The 22356-nt window shown below is 38.6% G+C and overlaps 1 long non-coding RNA gene across 2 annotated transcripts in view; it reads right to left on the bottom strand.

The window, feature by feature from the left end:
• Positions 1 to 22356, bottom strand: part of LOC308521163 — a 205204-nt gene that overhangs the window by 105244 nt on the left and 77604 nt on the right. Inside the window, exon 4 of one of the 2 annotated variants that reach the window (XR_013996141.1) lies at positions 9977 to 10907. The exons of the other annotated variant lie outside the window; for it this stretch is intronic. This is a non-coding gene — a long non-coding RNA (uncharacterized lncRNA). Of the gene's footprint in view, positions 1 to 9976; positions 10908 to 22356 lie in introns of those variants that run through there. 2 annotated transcript variants of the gene reach the window in all.

The following is a 22356-nucleotide window of genomic DNA, read 5'->3' on the forward strand; positions in this document are numbered from 1 at the left end:
GATCTCTGGACTTGGCTATCTAAGGACAGCCTCTGTGAGAGCCTGCCTGTCTTCAGGTTGGTCTGTGAATCTTGTCAGCACAGCCCTTAGCACCAGCCTCTACTAATCCTCTGGTCAACTCTTCATTCTGCTTAGTAGTCACTTTCCCACCCAACCAGCCCACACCTCTGGTTAAGCTTTCAGAAATGTGGGGCCTTTTCATGGATTCCCAAATCCTGTCCTGCACTATCCCCTGCTGTCTCCTGCTTAGATCTCCTCACAAGTCTTTTGCCTTTCATTCTTCACTGTTTCTAATAGGTGTTTTTGGTGGAAACTCTAGGGTTTTCTGTATAAAGAATCATCTCATCTGCAAGAAGTGACATTTTTACTTCTTCATTGTCCTTCATTTTTAGCCCCTCCTTGCCCATAAGCTAATCACAGATGCTAAAGACCTAGAGTTAAGAAAATCTTCACTCTTACCTCCAGAGAAGATGGGATAGAAGGGTGAGAAGGAAATTCTTCTAGAATCCCAAATCACAGCCCTGCCCAAACATGTTTTCCCATGGAAATATTATAATAGATGCTTTTATAATGTTAGAAATTACATGTATTCTGGACCTAGTAACTTCTCATAGGCCATCATGGGGCACCTCATCAGCAAATATGACATTATTTCTATTGGACAATGTTCCATGTTCCCAGAAACTGACTTACAAATGAACATTTGGTAAATAATCTAGTCATAACTGGGGACATCAGATAATACATGAAAGTAGTTTTTTTCTAATATTTTAGATTAATGTACATTCATCATTAAAATGTTCAATTAATCCAATTCATTTGGAAAGAAAAATGTGATTCAGGTTCTGTTTCATTAAAATTGAGAACAGCATTATGCATGCAGTACCTGTTTAATAATATTCCTGTCATTTTTTCATTGCAAACATAGTTCAGGTTGTAAATCTTCTTCCAAAAAGTTCTCATTACTTAAGTAGATGTTCTTTATTTCTGGCTTAATTTTTAAGCCTACTTTATTCTTCTCTGTTCTATACCTGTTTTCTCAAATCATCATAAAAATCCACACAAATATTTAAGCTCAAACAGAAGCAAAGTTCTAAAATAGCTCTAAACCAGTTTTGTTTTTCAAAGTTTTTGGATCTTTTAAAAATGGACTGAGAAGAATATTGAATCATATACACGTACAGGATAACTTGTATTGTTAGAAATAACACTACAATCACAAACAAACAACCCTATTTTTATTGAGTCAAATATTGTATAATAAATTGGAAGAAAAACAGTTTTCATAAGATAAAAATACCCTGGGAAACTTCAGCACCATGGACATCTGTTGTTGGTACCTGCCCAGCATTCTCCCCTCCTTTGTTTGACAATGGCATTCCTCTTTTCCTTTGGGGGACGGTGCCTCCTGGGCCTGGGTTACTCCTATCATAGTGTCCTGTCCATAGCCTGGGACACACATGTCCTGTCATCTGCCTGGCCATGCCTTTCCTCGCAGTGGCCCAAACTGGGAGAAAGAGTGTTGTTAGTAACATTTGCCTCCTGGTGCTTGGAAAGAGAACCTTCCTTTCCTAAATATTGAGCCATAAATATAATAAAACCACAAATGTTTTCATTCCCCCCCCCCCCCCAGAAGCAACATAGAAGAAGAATCTGCAGTAGAAAAGGTGAGGCCAAAGAGAAGGAAAATGGAAGAAAACTTGAGGGAAAAAGAAGACCTCCATCCACCTCAATATCATTTTCACTTGAATGTATGCTCAGCTGAGAGAATTAGTCTTCCTCAGCCAGCACATCACAAGACCTATAGGTCCTCCTCCTTGTTCAAAAGAGAGAAAAGTCCACGCCCAAGGGGCCTCAAGGTACAATCATTGAAGTACTGGACATCTACCTCTATCACTCTCTCTTTTTGTGACCATATGCAAATTGCTTACTTTTCTAAACCTCAGTTTTCTGATTTTTAAATAGGCATGACAGTATTACTCAGTCTATAGGTTGCCTATAATAATTACATTAAATACTATGTGCAAAGTACAAGACATAATACATATTCGTTAATCTTAGTTATTATATAAACACACATGATGTAAGGCAGTATGTTAGGTGCTGTCATTGAAGTGTAGGCAGGGACACCGGAGCCACACAGAGAAGCTCATTCTGCAGCTAAGTCCAGAAAAATGTTGCCTTAAGGCAGGTAAAGGCATTAACTGAATAATGATGAGAGAGCTAGAGTGGTCCTGAATGCTAATGTGTGCTAGTTAATTCCATCAAAAGTTGATGGATTTTAATTCCACCTCTGCCATTTGTTAACCATAAGATTTTGGACAATTTTCAAAAGGTCTGCAAACCTTGCTCTCTGTATTTATTAATATGAATAATAATAATTATCTTAAATCATTTTGAGGCTAAGTAAGGCAAGGCATGTTACCAGCTGGGTCACAGAGAGTAAAGCACTATTAGCGAGGCAGTATTGAGTCAGCAGACTGCATCGGAGGAGACAGTCCAGGAAACAGACAGTCGAGAGGCACAGCCTATTGTCTGAGGGTTTTAGTCCCAGGTATCTAGAGAGGCCCTTGACTACAGGGCATCCAGAAAAGTAATTGAAGACTTTGAAATGGGGGAAAAAAATAGTGGGTATCTTGTTTAGCTCATCCATCAGGTTATCACTGCCTTTCATTGTCATTGAACTATTTTAAACTTTATAAGTTGTAGAAAACTGATATACAATTGATTCTTGTCCAGAAAAATGTATACCTGGTGGATGCAATTATTATTTCCCTTTGGATGGATCCATTTTGCATTGAATGTAAATTCATTTCAAAATGTCTTATTCCCTATATATGCATGGTTCTTGGAATTCTCCTTTAAGCTGATAGCATTTTTACTAGTTTCCTCATTAATTAATAAATTAAATGTTAGACATGTGTTCATTTTTATGTTTGTATGAGAGTCATGGTCTTCCTTTCTTTCTTTCTTTTTTTTAAGACTTATCCTCTAAAAAGTTCTCTTTTAATTGCATGAGGATCCTCTGACATTTTTTCTAATTTTGCAACTGTGCTCACTCCTACTGAGCAGTCCTTCTAAATTTAAAGAGATATTGCTGGTCTCTGACATTGCTGCCTCATTGGAACACCTTCTGCCACGGACATCTTGGCAGTTCCATCCGAGGAACTAAATACTCCCAAGCCCCCTGATTCTGTCTGTGTGCTGTTGACGCTCCCTGAGGGAAGGCCCTGCTCAGAGAGACACGCATGAACCTCCTCAGTAACTATTGAAAATGTCTTATTTCCCATGGTTAGAGCTGCAGCTAAACCTCCTTTGATTAAATTAGCTTTAATTTCATTCAGTAAAACACTGTAAGGGGCCACTGGTGATTTTGAATAGCAAGCTGCACCCTCATTAAAATTGTTATTTTCCGCCGAAACCGGTTTGGCTCAGTGGATAGAGCGTCGGCCTGCGGACTGAAAGGTCCCAGGTTCGATTCCGGTCAAGGGCATGTACCTGGGTTGCGGGCATATCCCCAGCGGGGGATGTGCAGGAGGCAGCTGATCGATGTTTCTCTCTCATCGATGTTTCTAACTCTCTATCTCTCTCCCTTCCTCTCTGTAAAAAATCAATAAAATATATTTAAAAAAATAAAATAAAATTGTTATTTTCTTTGATAGACAGTTAATAAATAGGTCTAGATGTGAACAAATGAGCTATCATGATGCACATGAAGGTTTTCAAGAGCGATGTGGAATCCAAAACAATTTCTGTTTGAAAGAAAACAAGTGAATATGGTGAAAAACTTTTTAAAAGCAAGTAAAAACAACAAAAAAAAAGCAGTCTCTTGTGGTGTTTATACTACACTATATACATTAGGCAAGCAGTATCGTGTCAACAATGAAACTGTTGATAAGATCATCTTTTCAATCCACTGGCTGGAATTGAAGAGTCCCCAATCCTGGTCTCCCTTTGGAGTCAGGTGTTGTCTGACTTGGAGAGAAATAAGGCCCTCCCACCGGAAGCCTCTCCGTCCTTGGCCCTCCTTTTTCAACAGGCAAACAGAAACGTATAAAATACCGAACAAAGCAGTTAATGAGTATGGGTGCTGGTACATTCTTAACCAATCTGGTAGCTGGATTTTTGTTTTTTAAAAATTATAATATGTTTTTATTGATCTTAAAGAGAGAGGAAAGGAGAGGGAGAGAAACGTGGTAAGAGTGAGACATTGATGGCTGCCTCTTGCGTGCCCCTTACTGGGGACCCAGCTGCCATGCGGACATGTGCCCTGACTAGAACCAAACCAACGACCTCTTGGTGCCACTGAGCCCCACCGACTGGGCTAGATTTTTATTTTTTAAACTCCGTGGTGTAATCAAGCTGTGGTGAAGGATGCTAAGTTTAACCCGGACAGCCAAATAGTTATGCCCTGGCGGTCATGTAAGCCTGAGTTGAGCTGAGGAGAGAGCAAGGAATGTTACCAGCTTCCATAGCTAAAGAGGCCATATGGTCAAGTTGCAATCCTTTGCAATTTTTTTCTATTTTTGGATCATAGTCCTGGGGCATGATGACTACCTCTGGGTTTTTCAGTTCATTTTAAGAAAAAAAAATTAAATAGCCATCCTTTTGAACAATTTTGAAAAAGCAAGCCATCAGGAGCGGAGCTCACGCTGTGCCGGTAGCCCCAGGACTTACTCCGCAGCAACTTGCTGATTGACCGGGACCTCTTTCACCTTTGACCTACAGCTCTCCTTCCCTGTTAGATAGTTGGAAATGTGGGCACTCTAGGGAATGCTAAGGCTCTCTGCTCTCAGTTCTAATTCATTTAATTTAAAATAATTTTATCTATTTGACAACGAGAATTCTCTACTAAAAAAATAAGTGCATATAATTATACTTGCTAATCTTTATGTTGAGTTTTCTGCATTAGGATTTTTTCATAAAGTAAATAATCATATTGTGAGCAATTTGAGGTGTTTTGATGTATATATGGCAAAATCTGCTTTATAATTTATTGACAAGAAGCCTCTCTACTGTTCAATACTTCAGTTTTGAAACCCCACACTATTTGCCCAGACCAGTTAAAATGTCCTCTGAAATTCACTCTACTGTGTTTTTTCATTATTATTTTAGCTACTTTTCCAGTTTTATTGAGACAAATTGACAAATTTATAACTTACAAATTAAACTGTCTTATATTTAAAGTATACAACATGATAATTTGATGTACATATATTTTGTGACATGATTGCCACAATCAAGTTAATTAAACATCCATCATCTTATGTAGATACCTTTTTATTTTGGTGAGAATGCTTAAGACCTACTCTCTTAGTAAATTTCAATTATACAATACAACATTATCAACTATAATCACTATGTGATGCATTAGATTCTCAGAAATTATTCTTCTTGTATGTGAAAGTTTATACCCTTTTATCAACCTCTCTCTGTTTCCCCCACAATCCAGCCCCGGAAACCACCATTTTACTCTCTGCTTTGATAAACCCATTTTTTTGGTCCAGATTTTACATATCAATGATACCATGCAATGTTTGTCTTTGTCTGTCTGGCTTATTTCACTTAACATAATGCCCTTAAGTTTTATTCATGATGTCACGACTTTCTTCTTTTTTTTTTAAGGCTGAATAAAATTCTGTATGAAAATATAACATTTTCTTTATCCATTTATCCATTGACACTTATGTTGTTTCCATATCTTGGCTATCACGAATAGTGCCATAATGAATGTGGGAGTGCAGATATCTCTTCAGTGTCCTGTTTTCATTTCCTTTGGATGTATACCCAGGAGTGGGGTTGCTGGATCATGTTAGTTCTACTTTTAATTGGGAAACTTCCATACTATTTTTTCATAATGGCTATACCAATTTACAGTCCCACCAGCAGTATACAAAGGTGTCCCTTTTCTCCACATCCTCATCAACATTTTTTATCTCTTGTGGGTTTATTTTTTGTTTGTTTGTTTTCGCTTTCCGATCATTTTATTGTTCGACTGGCAGGCATTTACAACGTTCCATTCATAGACCTAAAAACATAAATAGACCTTCTTTCAGCTTATAAAAGAAATATATAAAACTTTGGACATGGACACGTCATGACCTATGTACATGCGACGTGGTGTCTCTTGTGTTTTTGGTCATTGACATCCTAACAGATGTGAACTGATATCTCAATGTGCTTTTGATTTGCATTTCCCTGATGATTAATGATGTTGAATACTTTTTCATATACCTATTGGCCATTTGTATGTCTTTGGGGAAAAAATGTTCATTCATGTCTTTTGCCTATTTTTAAAGGGACTATGTGTTTCTTTGCTTTTGAGTTGTATGAGCTCTTTATATATTTTGAATATTAACTCTTTATTTGGTATGTGGTTTGAAAATATTTTTCTCCCATTCCATAGGTTGCCTTTGCATGTTGTTGATGGTTTCCTTTGCTGTACAGAGGACAGAGTCAAATATAGTGGCTTATTGTGGGTCTCTGTAAACAATATTTGGAGCTAACCATTGGTGGTAGGTTCAACTGTCAAGAGAAAGGCTGGACTGCTTTAGAGGGACAGTTATTATTTATCTGAACACACCATCACTGGGGCTGGGATGAAGAGTCAGAGCACTTGAGAGAGGTGAGATTTGGGACAGAGACCATCTTGGGAGTGATGAGTGAAGTAGTGATTAGATCCATGAAAAGTGAGTAAAGCAGTAACAATCAAAAAGTATTGATGAACCTTTGGACTTCACCGTCATTCCAGCCAGTGGGGACTCATTTTGGACTACTCACCTGAGGTGTGTCAGGAATTGATGATGAGGGAGGAAGAGAGTCCCAGGAGTGAGGGATCAGGGAGAAGGGAAACGCACAGGAAACAGAAAGCCCATCCAGCAGAACTGAAGTCAGGAGTTTCAAGCAGGCTTAAAAGGTATTTCTTAGATGTATAATAATGAAGATATCTAAAGACGACTTTAATTTTTTATGATGTACTACTTTGAATTATCCATTAGTGACTATTAAATAATAAAAGGTTGATTGCAAAATTCAAGAAAGGGAATTTAAAAATATAGCGGTGGTTGTATCGGTCTGGCCTCTTATATTGTAGAATATTAACAGACAATTTGGTTGTGCTTTAAAATGTGTTACCGAGTACTTGCTACATGAGAGGTTTTTTAAAATCAAATTACTTATATTTAAACTCATCCTACACTCTAACTTTGCCTCCAGTGAATCTTGCAAAACATCAGCCTGAGGACCTCATACTGTCTTAAAAGGGAGGAAGCATGAGAGGCTCTAAGGGCTGGACCTTTAGCGCTGGTGAGGACAGGCAATCTGAGCAAAGACAGTGTTACATCTGTGAATTCCTGCTCACAGCTGTGCTTGTTGACAAGGATTAAGGTGACTTGGAAATAACCTTGGGTCAGTCACACATTAAAAGTTCCACTGAGACACCCTATTAAAAAGGAAGAGGAGTTTATTTTTAACACCCAGATTGGCAGATTTTGTAGTTCTTTTGATTGAAGGCTTTAGCAGTTAATGATAACTGCATCTTTCAATGACCCATGACAAATGAAATGTAACAGTTTCCCCCCTGAAAAAGTGAGTCAAGGCCAAACTTATGAGCCTTTTCTACATCTAGGTATCTGAGATACAGGAATTGACTTTTAAAAATAATAATAACTCTAGCACTTATTATGGTAGCCCCAACTCTTACATCTGAATCCTAGGTAATGGCAAATCAGATCTTTTCCAACTTAAATTGAGCCTTCTCCCCTTATGCCCTAGCCCCTAAAATTAATAAAAATTAATACCAAGGAGTTAATTTCTTTAACTAAATTTTATAAAGCAATATTATAGAAGAATCCTAAAACAAAAACATCTCTTTTTCTAGTTGGCAAGTTGTCTTCCTGAGGTAGAAGTTAAGACACTGAAGCAATGACATATTTAAAAAAAATACTCTACACAAATCATTGACTATGAGGTAAAAGATACAGATATTGTCTTGTCCAACCTTTTTGTTTTCATATGATAAAACTAAGGTTTAGACACAGAGTCAGAACACTAGCCTTTTTTCGGGCTTCTAAGCAAACATTTCTTGCCTTATATTATAACCCCCATAGAATTATTGCTCAATGGTAGCACTTTCATTATAATATGGCTAAATGGGTCATGAGAAGAATCCCTTCTTACTTGGTTCATTTGCATAAAAGTGATAGATGAAGCTCAAGAAATAAAAGTGATTCCTAAAATATAGAAAAGTAACTCTAGAACCAAAAGTCTTGGGTAGATATGAGGGGGAAACTATTATAAAGGGTAGAGGAGAAAAAAGAGCTTGTGAAAGAGGCAGAGAAAGTGTCTTTAGGGTTCGGAAAGAGAACCAGCTGGGCTGGAAGCCATGGGACTTCAGTGGGGTGGAGGGAGGAGTGGCCAAGAAGAACTGATGAAAACAAGTATAAAGAAGACTGAAGAAAAAAGGATGGAAGAAGAAAGGAAAAGATCCACCAGTAACTGAAGGAGTGGTGCTAAAAAAAAATTTATAAATACAAAGGACTTGATTGTTCATCCATCTATGAAAAACAGATTCCAAACGTAAAATTACAAAAAAGAAAAGAGATTTTTGGTGAAACAAGGCCCTCAAGGAGGCAGGAGGAAATGAAATTGACACCCTGGAGGAGAGATGGATGCTTGTCTGGGACAGGCAGGAAGGAGAGGCAAGATGAAGAACCTCTTTCCAAAGAGCCTGGTTCTCAGTAAATGACTAGATAAGGACCTCTGCTGAGAGGGACGAGGGCATAAAGGGAATGGCGAACATTTGAAGCAAGCATCTCCAGGTTTTTGAGTCTCGAGGTTAGAGTCCCACATTTTTTGGCTTGAAGGAGAGAAGAGAGGAACTGAGGAGTTCCAATGTCCAAATGGATAAAGCCAAGGAAATGAGAAGCAATCTGCATTCTCAGCATGTACACACCAATTTAGTGCAATCAGGGTGTCAAGAGTGTGACTGACATTCGATGGTCTCAGGACCCCTAAGAAAACCGCACCCCTTTGTTATACTTGTGCACATCCCCAGCAGGGCAGTGAATGAAGTGAAGGCGAGTAGGTGGAGAGATGGGAGAAGGCTCCAGTCCTGACCCCATGCCTCCCCTACCTTGGTGCCTTCATGTCTCTGCAAACAGGGCTTCCCTCTCAGAGCATGTCTGCGAAGGTGGATGGATGTTTTTTGAAAATCAGAATGGATGTGACCTAGAAACTGCTAAACCAATATACATCTTTTAGGTTTAGATTTTTTAAAAATGCAAGTCCATCATAGAACCAACCACCGAGTCTTTGGAAATGTAGACCAGCTTGGTCAAACGTTAATTAAATCCTCAGAGCATTGTCTGAAAGGAGAAAGAACACGGACTGCTTTTCAGAAATCCTAAATGTTGAGGGAGTTTGTGTCACCCAATAGGATGAATCAAGGTCATTACTGAGAAGTCAAACTAGAAGCTGCCAGTCTCCTCTCAGGGGAGAGCAATTGAGAGGGAAAGAAGAAAGCATTGCAGCTGCTCTCAGCAAATCCTGAACATTTAGGGTTGGAAAGGACCTGAGGCCTCATCGGGTACAATTGGCCCCTGTGACAGCCGAGATGCCTGTGGGCATAGAGGCCGGTGTGAGACGCACAGCCTGTAACACGTGCAGGCATTGGGAGGCAATGGGAGTGCTGGGACATTAGCTCAGCAGTGATGGAACAGTATATATCGTATTTACTAAAGCTCCTCTCCCACTGGGCTGCAGAATTGTCACAGATACAAATCAGTGTTTCAGGCTGGATGCTGAGACCGACTGGACGTGCAAATAGCAGCACGGCCCTCCTACTTCCTCTCCCAGCATTCAAACCGTTCAGATTTGTCTCTAAATATAAATTCTCCCTTTCCCAGTTTCCAGGGACCTTTAATCAAGGGACTGCAGGAATTTTAACCAAGGAAAGAATACACATTGGATATAAGGTCAGACAACAAGTTTGCTTTTGTTTTATTTCAGTGAATATAAAACAATCAAATGGCAGTTTGTCATAGACTCACAGAAATCCTTAAGTAGAAAATAAAATCCACACCCAGGGAACCAGTAGCACATTTGTGTATGTATGTGTGTGCATGCCCATGTATGAAAGACATACAATAGCCTACCAGGAAATATATTTCGTGTCAATTGTCCGTGATTGCATTTGTCTGGACACATGTATTTGTTCAATTAAACTTTTTATTTTGAGGTAATTATATATTCGCATTTACTAAGAAATAGTAAAGAGAGTTCCCTGTGTTCTTTATCCAGTTTACCCCAGTGAAAACATCTAGGAAAGCTCTAGTACAATACCACAGCCAGGAGATTGACATTGAAAGTCAAGACATTTCCATTAACACAATGATCCCGCAGGCTGCCCTTCTGTAGCCACATCCACTTCTCCCCCGCCCTTATTCCCTCCTCAACCTCAGGCAGCCACTGATCTGGTCTCCATTTCAACCATTTTGTCATTTCTAGAATGTGATATAAATGGAATGACACAGAATGTAACCTTTTGGGGTGGGCTTTGTCCACTCAGCATCATTCTCTGAAAAATTCACCCAGGTTTTTGTTGCATGTGTAAATACGGATTGTTGAGTTGTGTTCCATGGTATGGACAAACCAAAGTTTGTGAATTAACCATTCACCTGCTGAAGGGGGACTGCAGACTCCCTGCAGGAACTCAGGCATCCCATGTTTTCAGGTTTAGAGGGAGATTTTCAATGGAGCAGCTTCAGAAACATCTTCCTAAGCAGAATGTAGTAGCAACAACAACAGGGCAGGTGGTAGCAGGTGTGGGGTAACTCCCCTCTACCAGACCTGGAAACAATGTAGAAGAAGCCCATCAAAGGGATCAGGCTGGAAGACCGTCCTGAGGGCTGAAAAGAAATATTTCTCAGTGTCTCTAATCATCCAAAATGCTGTTTCCATGTAGATATTATCTCCTGCCTGCAATGATTTTAAAAAAATAGCATAACAGCAAGTCAACTTAGGCATTTCCCTCTAAAGAGAGCAATGTAGAAAGAGGCCTGATGTGTGACATTGAGAAGCATGACTTTGCATAAGCCAGTGGTGATGCTTACAGGGCACTGTGGCCTCTGCTGTGACAGCCTCGCCATGGTAACGTCTTCCCACCAGGGCTGGGTGAAGGGTAGAACTTAGAAAAGCATCTAGAGAAAATGGGCAGCTCAGAAGAGAAGGGCTAAGAAGTAATTGGCGTTGTTTTATGATATCTCCTAACGTTGAAACACAGGAGGGAGAAAGAATTTGTTCTCTATAAGGAGACAATCTTTATTCTAACAACAAGTAAGTAATTTCTGTCAGAATAAAATCTAGCACTTGTCTCTGCTATAAAGTACAAACTTACTGAAGGTGGAATAGAATTGTTATATTTTCCTTTTCATTTCATTTTATGTACAGACCTCTGAATTTTTTGTAGCTAGCAAGATTATTAGACCCAAAATACCTGTAAATGACAGTGTGCTCTTTATAGTAGAAAAGTATGTTGTTCTGGGTTTTGTTTTGTTGCTCAGTGTCCAAGAAGTGTATCTGGAATTGTGTATTAAGAAGTAATCAGCACCAAGCAAACAAATTCAAACATTTGTCTGGAAACATCAGGGCAAATGTGAGGAGTGGAGACATTAATGGAAAAACACTAAGCAAATTAATTATGCCTGATATGCCTAAAGTCAGTTGGGAGGGAGCATGTTGCTTGCTTTTAGCATCATTCACAGATGGTAAGTGCTCACAGGCCTAATCGTGTTACTTTATAGAAAGCCAGTCCTGGACAGCCTCTGACTCTGCTCATAGCTCTGTCTAGACAGGCAGGTAAGGGGTCAGGGCCAGAGTTCGCTTTACCCAGACTTGTGTGTCCAGCTGTTTTGCTTCACTGCCCTGGCTTCTCCACCCCTCTTCTCAAGAAGTACACCCCCATGCTGCTCTTTAAGGATGTACAGCACTGATGTCCCTGCAGTGAACCTGACAAAAGCTCCCAATCATTTTCTGCTTTCTTTTCTCTCCCTTCCCTGTCCCTCCCTCCCTCCCTCCCTCCCTCCCTTCCTTCCTTCCTTCCTTCCTTCCTTCCTTCCTTCCTTCCTTCCTTCCTTCCTTCCTCCTCACCCAAGGATATTTTCCCATTGATTTTTTAGAGAGAGTGGAATGGAGGGGAAGAGACAGAGAGAGAAACATCAGTGTAAGACACATCAACTGGTTGCCTCCTGCATGCACCCCTACCAGGACCAGGGATTGAGTCTGAAACCGAGGTATGTGCCCTTGACCAAAATCAAACCCGGGACTCTTCAGTCACAGGCCAAAGCTCCATCCACTGAGCCAAACCAGATAGGGCTGCTTTCTTTTCTTTATCCTGTATATGAGTGTCTTAGATAATTATAAGTTGGTTGACTCTATTAAAATGCAAGGCCAGTTAATCTGTTTCATTTTTTAAGTAAGATAATGTCCCAAACCAGGTAAAAATATTCATATCTCCAAAAGGAATCTTTGGGATTAAGGCAAATGGTGAGATGTCTAGTCCATAGGGAAGCATGTGGAGAAGAAATGTCTGATAGGTAGATCCAAAGTGCTCCTTAGACTATCAGTCATTCGACAGCAGGTGATAGCTGCAGCTTTATCCATCACAGGGTCAGCTTTCTCTCACCTATTCTAAGTCACTACAGGACAGCTCACTCCCAGATGATAGGCAATGGCATTTACTGGGATTTGCACTGCATTTGTTTTCAAAGGAAAATACCTTAAGAACCTAAGACCTTTTCTGCCTAATAGAGTCCTGTATAAATGATGAAGTATGTGATTTTCTATGCTTTGGATTCTGATTAAACTCCCATTCTTCAGAAAGGATTAAAAAGCAAACTCAAAATGTACTAGAAGTTGAAATTTAGCCCCTATATCTCAAGGCACCCAGTCAAAAAGTGGGTGATGTTGATAGAGACCTTTAGTGGGCCAGGGCCAGGCGTTTTCTCCCCAGACAGGTAATAATTGGTGCATCAGCCTGGGTGTTTGAACTACAATCAAGTGGCCTCTTCCTTTGGAATATTATCAAATATGCATTTCCCCCCTGTATCTATTTGGGTAGATACAGATAAACAGTTTAAAGAGGATAAATGTATTTTCATTGGATATAGGTTTAACATCAGAGTTTAATTAACTTGCTCAAGTCCACACAGGAAGTATTGGAATCCAATTTTCTTTGACTTTAAAAGTAATAATTACTAACCTACCAGTCAATAGTAGGACAAAAAAAATGTTTCTTCCTTTCATTAATAAACAGATTGAGTATTTTCTATCAGTCATCTCTTTTTGTTTATTTTGAGTCATCTACAGAGTGAAATGCCCAAAGATATCTTACATAAATATGTTTAAGTTTCATATATTTATTGGATATTATGACAATCATTAAAGAACAAATAATTTAAAGAAACTGTAAGAAATGAAATATAAAATTACCAGCTTAATAGTCTAGTCTTATATGAAACAAATAAGTGACCTATCTGATATAACTGTGGTGACATTAGAGAGACTAAATTTGTGTAAGCCAGATACAAATATTTTATCTCTGATATTAAGCATTGGTTTTGCTTTAAAAAAAATTCTCCTTTACTTCATGAGCAAAAGGACAATGGTGACCTACCTTTAGAGAAGATTATTTCCTACAATGGTCCATTAACCTTGGCAAAAAAGATAAATCATTCTGGGTACAGATTTATTAACATTAGAAAATAGACTCAGATTCAAACAGTTCAGGCATATCAGTATTGGCTGGGTAATACCCAGTAATAATAACTTCAAAGCATAAAATTTTAGTGCTTTAAAACAATAAAGATTTTAATGAACAAACTGAACTAACAAGCAGAATAGAGACAGACTCATACATGGAGAGCCTGAAGACAGCACTGGGGGTCGGTGAGGAGTGTTACTAGGGGAGAGTGGAGGGATTGAGCAAAAAGAGAAAGAGCTCATGGACACTGACAACAGTGTGGTGATAGGTGGTGTGGAGGGAAGAGGGGATAGGGGAGATAAATGGTGATTGGGAAAAATAAAATAAAATAAATAAAAATAATTAAAAATAAAAACACTTTCACACACACACACACACACACACACACAGATTTGTGTCTTTCTTTCAGATCAATAAGGAATCTCTATTCATCCTAGTCATTCAAAAACTCATGATGGATCTTATCATTTCAAAGGTTGCTTGTCCCTATGCCAAATACAAAAAAGAGAATATTGTAAGGTCTCTCATCGGAATTAAAAGTTCTGGTGATATATGTCATTTCCAGTCACAATTAATTGGTCACAAGAGGACCAGAGTAAGCATTGTTATTACCTGGCCATGTCATGATAGGATGGGGGAACAGTGCCATTACTGACTGACGAGTTCTTTTTGTTTCCCATTTGTCCTTTCTGCGGCTTCTTTCTAGGATTGCCCTGATTTTCTTGTGACTTCTTGTGTGTTAAATCAAGAGGAGTCTTGTCTTAAGTTTATTTTATACAATATCAATTTTCGACATCTATAATCCTGTGATTAATAGGGCATATTTAGAACTATCTAGTTGCCTTCTGAAGATTTCCTATGATTGTGGTAGTGAAATAAACTCTGATACAGTTTAATACCCTTAAAAAAGGCGTGTACTTTCTATCCATGTACTCATCTATAAAAAAGAAAACAATCATATTTGGGGATTAAAAAACTATTTCTTTAAGAATTTTCACCCAGCTTTATAAGTAGGACAGTCCTTTATTCCAAACTAAAGTCATATGCCATAAAAGGGATATATCCTACATTGGCAGAGGAGTAAATAAAAGAGCTATATTAACTTGAGTTAGTTTACTATTATGATTATTGGTTGTTTTAGAGTTGAATATTTGACTTTTGTGTCTAACACCACTGTCCTGATTTTGGCGGATGCTGCGGCCTATATTCCCTTGAATCCTCTTTGCATTGCTGTGCATGTCAGTCTGACTTCCAAAAGTCAAATCTTGTATTTTTATTGGAGGGTTACCCTCAGGTTGTCAGAACCCATTTTGCCTGCTTGCATGGAGGGCCAAAAGTGATTCCAAGTTAACAAATGACCGTCACCCCCAGGACCCTTAGCCAAGACTGCTGTTGTGAGGATATAAACACCCCAGCTCCCTTGCCCTACAGCTGGCATAATTGTGAGGGAACGTGGGGTGGGGGTAGGGATCAAGCTTTAGTTGTCCACTGTGGGAGCTGGCTTAACTGCATGTTCCTTACTAATTGTCTGTGCTTCTCAAAATCACACCCCCACCTGCCACTGCCACCTTGGTCCGTGTACCTCCTAAATAAACACCATCCACTCCATTCTTGCCTCAGAGCATAGCTTCTAATGGGGAGTCCATCTAACACAATGAACAAGTGCCAGTTTAAAATAAGTATCTTTTTAAAGGGATACAGTTTTGGAATAAAGACAAAGGAAGAAGGAATATCTATCACCAGAACGAGCTCAGAGGAATCCTGTGGGGGTGATGGCAGTGAGGCCTTAGGAAGAGCACAGCTCTCCTGAGACATTCTCCCCACGGAAGACTTGCAGGCAAACACATTAAAGAAATGCTGCATCAGATAACCCTCTTTTAGAGACTCGCAATGTACACGGACACAGTAGCAAAGGTTCTCTGAAGTCCTGAAAATCTGTGTAAGACCCTTTAGCTGAGAATTTCACAAAAATGTTTCACCACGAACCATTTTTTTCCCCAGGAGACCCTGTAAATCACACATTTAAGAAAAGCTTATCGACACTGCATTGTAAGAGAGAATAAAATGGTTTTTTTTTTATTATTAGTCAGATTCTATTAATTTAGAATTTGAAAATATTCAACATAGACCAGGCTAAAAGGTTATTACTTTTTCAACAGAGAATAAATTTGCTAAGCCTTAAACCAATTTCAAGTGATTATTCTTAACTTAGCTAAAAAACAACAGCTTTTCAAAAACATTAGTGGAATCCATTGCTATCTAAATGGAGAATGCCAACTTCAAGGGAGTCTTATCTTACTAAAGGGGATTAACTTAGAAATCTTAGGAGGTGAATCAGTTATTTGAAACATTTAAAAACACTGGCAAACAAATATTGATTAATTGCCTACTATGTATTGGTTACAAAATATTTTAATAAATACTTTATATTGAAGATAATTTTTCATTCAGAATAGCTTTTCCATGGAAAGGAAGAGAAAAATTATTGGAAAGTCTGTGACACCTCAGTTATTATTGTTTTTGTTTTTTATTTTTAACATTCAGATAATGAGCTCTATCAGAAGCTGAATATAGATGAAAGGCTGCATAAAGTTGCTTTATGAGAAGGGTTGTCTACTAACATAGCATAGTTCTTTTAAAAAGCTAAAACTTGATATTGATGCTATCAAATTTGATTTTTTAAACACAGCAAGACTGTGATTTTTAAAAATAAAACACATTTAGCTAGAATGTGGCGAGAGCAATTTTAAAGTTCAATTGGAAGAGTTAATGAGGAAGAAAATTTTTACATATAAATATTCAGATGATAAGATAGAATATTCCTATATAACAATAACTTTGCAATAAGGGAAGGAAATTTTGGGTATTATAAATATCTTTAAAGAGTAATTTGTGTTAATTGTGATCTGAGTTAACAAAAGTGAAGTAATTTCTATCATATCTAAGCAATGAAATGAAACACTAATTAAATAAAATATTTCAGAGGGTATTTATAGTCATTAAAGCCCTGGAATCTTTTGGTACTTTTGTCCCTACAGCTATTGAAAATTTAGAAGATTATGTGATTTAAGATAATTTCAGTATGGCCTTGCTTATTTCTTTAAGATAGAGAACTACATATAACTTTGGAAGTTTCTTAATATAATTTGTACTAATAGCCCTGCACACAAATCTGTGCACCCGTAGGTCACTGATGCACTCCTGTAGCTCTCTGCCTGCTCCCCCTCCCCTCTCCACCCTCCACAGCTTGCTGCCCTGCCCTGTCCTGTAGCTTTCTGCTGTCTGCTTGTACCTCACTGGCCCACCCTCCTGCTGATCCATCATCTGGTTGTGATGTGCTTGGTCATTACGCCTCAGGGCGTAATGGCTAATTAGCATATTCCTCTCTTATTACATAGGATAGATGTGTGGAGATTGAAAAATTATTGGCCTCAAAATCAGGAGAATTGGCCAAACTCTGTTATCTGAGAGACTCAATTTCTCTACATCTCAACTTCTAAATCTGTAAAATTATATATACTATCTAATAAAAGGGGAATATGCAAATTAACCACCACTGGCCAAAGTTGTAACAATTTGGGCATCATATTGGGGATAATAAAATACAATGAATCGAGACCCTGGCCAGGTAGCTCAATTAGTGTTGTCCCCATATGTCAAGGTTGTGTGTTCAATCCCCAGTCAGGACACATACAAGAATCAACCAATGAATGCATAAATAAGTGGAACAACAAATTAATCTCTTTCTCTCCCTCAAATAAATAATAAAAAATTAAATACAATGAGTCTATTTAAAAATACATGAGTCCATATGATGTTCAAAAGTGAAAAAAAGTACAAATTACTTAAGACTTATTTTTTTCCAAAATATGTAACTTATACCTATTTAACTGTCAACAGTAGAGATAGAAATGAGCTAAATGTCACCACAAATAAAGCAATCACACAAATCCCAAAGTAAAGGCATTTTACAAGATAAATGGTATAAACCGTCAATAGCTAGAATGGTGGCACAAATCTGTTTTCCTCTGTTATGCTGAAGTTTGATTCAAACAAGAGATTTTCATCATAGGAGGCATATCTTATAGGAAGTAAAGACCAGAGTGATTTGTTAATTATTCTATAATCACCTCTTCTCTTTAGATTTGTTTCTTTCTTCTTTAAATCTCAGCTGATTTGAATTCATATGCTTAGGAATCATTTTGTGAACTGTAATGTTTTTTTCCAAACTCTTTCATCAAGTTCTTTTCACTTCTTACTATTCAAAAACAAATGTAAAGTAAACTTACATAAAATGACTGTTCCTGCCAAAACCGGTTTGGCTCAGTGGATAGAGCATTGGCCTGCGGACTGAAAGGTCCTAGGTTCGATTCCGGTCAAGGGCATGTACCTGGGTTGCAGGCACATCCCCAGTAGGGGGTGTGCAGGAGGCGGCTGATCGATGGTTCTCTCTCATCGATGTTTCTAACTCTCTATCTCTCTCCCTTCCTCTCTGTAAAAAATCAATAAAATATATTAAAAAAAAATGACTGTTCCTACTTGACTGCTTTCATTTTTTTAAATATATTTTATTGACTTTTTTACAGGGAGGAAGGGAGAGGGATAGAGAGTTAGAAACATCAATGAGAGAGAAACATCGATCAACTGCCTATTGCACACCCGTTACTGGGGATGTTCTCGCAACCAAGGTACATGCCCTTGACTGGAATCGAACATGGGACCCTTGAGTCTGCAGGCCGATGCTCTATACACTGAGTCAAACCGGTTAGGGCTTGACTGCTTTCTTTACATAGATGTTTTATGAAATGATAAATTAGCTTGATAACTTAATAGTTATTAATGATAATATAATTATAACAGGTGTTATCATGACAACTGTGTTCTTCTGTGTCTAGATGGGAAGATGATTCACTTAGGCATATAATTGTTCTATCCTAATTGGAATCATTTGTGTCTAAAGATTTAGCAGTTAATGGAAATGCCAAGTTGATGGGATTTAATCCAGAGAACTAGTTTATAGCACACCTTTCACAGGCTTTGTATTTACATATTTCCTCTGAAAAAAAATCAGATTGTCATCTTTGCATTTCCATAAACATTTTGGCACCTGATGAAAACTGCTGACATTCTCCAGAGAAAATATGTGCACATACACTCAAAATTTTGCATCCCAAATCCTAGGACTCACAGGCCATCTGAAACTCACTCATGTGACTGAGGGCAAGCATCCATGGAGCAGAGGAGTATACAAATACAAATGTTAAAGACACACTGATCTTTCATACTCAGAACTGTCAATCAATGCCATAATAATCCCCTTGGAGTGTAAATATGTACACCTCCTTTTTTTGTTCCTCCTGTTTATGGGTTTAATGGAGATTAATTGAAACTAACAGATATAAAGACCTTATAGGACCATGTACTCCCACCTCTTTTATTTCATAAGGGAGGAAAAGAGATATGTGATATGTAATTTCCCCAAGATGGTACCTTTAAGTTAATGGCAGAACCAGATCTTAAGATTCACAGACCAGAGTTCATGGGCCATGCTTTCTTCCGGGGAAAAGAAAGACCAGATTCTGGGCAGCCCAAATCCTGTGATATGGCCTCTTCAGTGTTAGTGCCCGTGTGTCTGGAATCACAAAATTATAAGGGTTAGAAACACTTCATGTTTACATTTACTATGTCACATGCAGTGTACTTTTTGGAAATGTCCTACCTCAGGGTTGCATGTTTGGAGACTAAAGTTAGTAGCATCAAAACCTAGCTGGCCAATGTAGGCATCAGCACCAAAATGAAATGGTCGGATTCTCTGTCAGTAGTTTGCAACAGTTTCTCTCATTCCAGAGATTGCCTCTGTGACTTTTTGTTTCTGTTACTGTGCAGTGCTTCTAAGTGTGATGTAGTCCCACTTATTGATTTTTGCTTTTTGTTGCTTGTGGTTTGGGTGTCAGATCCATAAAATAATTGCCAAACCAGTGTCAGGGGGCTTTTTTTACTGCTTTCTTCTGGGAGTTTTATGGTTTTAGGTCTTTAATCCATTCTAATTTTGTGAGTAGTATAAGATAATGCTTCAGTTCTTTTGCATGTGAACATCCAGTTTTCCCAGCACAGCCTATTCCTCAGTGGCTGCCCGAAAACACTATCTTTTCCTCGAACAGTGTTCTTGACTCTCTTGTCAAATACTAGTTGACAGTGTATGCATGGATTTTTTTCAAGCTCTCAATTCTTTTCCAGTGACCTACATGTCAGTTTTTGTGCCAACCATAATCTTCTGATTCCTATCTCCTTCTAATACTAGCATAGTTTAAAACCAGGAAGTGTGTTGCCTCCAGCTTAGAAAAGCAGAGTCACAAGGATGATATAAAAGTAATAACCAGTGACTTTTAACTTTTTGATAATGAACACTTTTTCTCTATGATTGAGAATTATCTCCACCGTCTCTTTCAGCAAGTGAGGTTGGCAGCCCTGGCCTTGGATCGTGGCTGAGACGGGCTGGCACTGGGTCCCGGGGCTGTTTCCGTTTTCACAGCCAACATCAAGGTCTGTAGACCTGGCTTTAAAGGCATGAACATGCCAGTTTCCTGGACAAAAACAACTTTGAAAGAAATGAGAGATGTGAGAAAGTCCAGCAGGTCCTGGTACAAATTCCCCAAGGAGAAGAAGCATCAGAAACTGGAGAGAATGAATCAAGCTGGGTAAAAGACATATGTTATATCATATGAGGATGAGGCAAGACTCTGAAGCCAGTTCAAAAAGAGAAAAGAACTTTAAGGAGGAAAAACAGAAATGCAGCCCTTAGGTCATGAGGGGAACAGAATGAAGGAGTAGCTCCTGAGCTCTGAATAATTTAAAAGAAAAAAACTGACCTCAGTGTGGAAAAATAATTCTTCTCATTGAAAAAAGGTAAAAGTGCAGTTCCTCATTCTTTGTACTAAAAAATTTGCCTAACCTTTACTTTCTTACAATCATGTTATGATTGATCACTGTCCTTAATTGAATCCTCTTCTATATAAATATTTACATGCAGTGTGCTTCTTAAAGACTCTTTATATGTCAAAAAAATGGTTTGGGACCTTAACACAAATTGTAAACATAATTGAACTTATTTCTCACCTGCAGTCATCCTCTCTTGCAATTAATATCTTTCAGCCTAGAGATTCACCCCCAGACACCAGTCAAGAGTCAAACTATCCTGGGATTGAGTGAGTTTTCATGGCTGCTCTTTTGATTAAAATTTTTTTTTTAATTTTAAGGGTAGGTCTTTAATTGAATTTTTCTTAATTTTAAAGTAATGACAAGTGCATACTTATGAAAATCATTTTTGAGCCCAGTCAGGTTGAGGGTTGACCTATGAATGAAGATTCCCAGTCTGGGCACGTCCCTGGGATGGGGCTTGATCCCCAGTGTGGGGTGTGCAGGAGGCAGCTGATTAATGATTCTCTCTCATCATTGATGTCTCTCTCTCTCTCTCTCTCTCTCTCTCTCTCTCTCTCTCTCTCTCTCCCTTCTTCTCTGAAATCAATGAAAATATATTTTTGAAAAAGTCATTTTTGAAAAAATTCTGCTTACCTTCATGTTTTCTACTGTATGCCAGGAGTGAAGGGACCAGCGTTAGCGGTGGTTCCTGACATTTCCTCTGCTCTTTGTATTGTCAATTGGGATTGAGTGTCTAAAGGTGTCTTTCAACAAATAGAGTGTTGGTTGTTCAGTTATGTTCCACCTTTCCCTGGCGGTTCCGTTGCACCTGGTGGGACCTCCCCCTGGCATTGGCAAGGCTCATGCCTCCGAGTGGCTGGAAATACACAACCTGTTCCTCAGTGACTGCCAGGAAGCAAAGAACTCCCCGTTTCCCATTCTGCTTTTGTTGCCAAATGAATGTGTTGCTCTAATATCTAATAGCCTTCGCCAGCTGCTGGGTTCTGTTCTTTTCAGTGATGAGGACTTGGGCTTTCCAGTTCCCGTATTGTCCTGCCATTTCCCCAGTGTGGGGAGGGAGAGACACTGCAAAAGAATCTCAAAAGGATTGCCGCCATTAAACCTAAGTGATCATATCGTCCGTAGCCCCCCAAACTGCAACATCTCGGCAAACCAGTCTTCCACCTAAAGTTTCCCTCCCCAATAAATTTTGGATTACTCTCTAACACAGAGGTTCTCAACCTTTCCAATGCCTCGACCCTTTAATACAGTTCCTCATGTTGTAGTGACCCCCAATTTCATTGTTACAAATTGAACATAATTAAGGCATAGTGATTCATCACAAAAACAATATGTAATTATATATGTGTTTTCCGATGGTCTTAGGGGACCCCTGTGAAAGGGTCGTTCGACTCCCAAAGGGGTCGCGACCCACAGGTTGAGAACCTCTGCTCTAATGCCTTTATTTTCTTTGCTTCCCAATTTAAATCTTTGGACAAAGGTATATTTCACTTTACACAAATAAGTAGTTCCCCAATAGTGATGTGAAAATCAGTTTGTTTTTAATTAAAATGTGTTAAATTCACTAGGGATGATGTGGCACAAAAGAAATCCATTAGAATTATTTGACAAATCAATTCTTTCGTGACTATCCTTAACTTCTGTAGGTGAAAACAGTG

This window comes from Myotis nattereri (assembly GCF_964212035.1).
Source record: "Myotis nattereri genome assembly, chromosome: 6".
In the NCBI taxonomy this organism is placed as follows: Eukaryota; Metazoa; Chordata; class Mammalia; order Chiroptera; family Vespertilionidae; genus Myotis; species Myotis nattereri.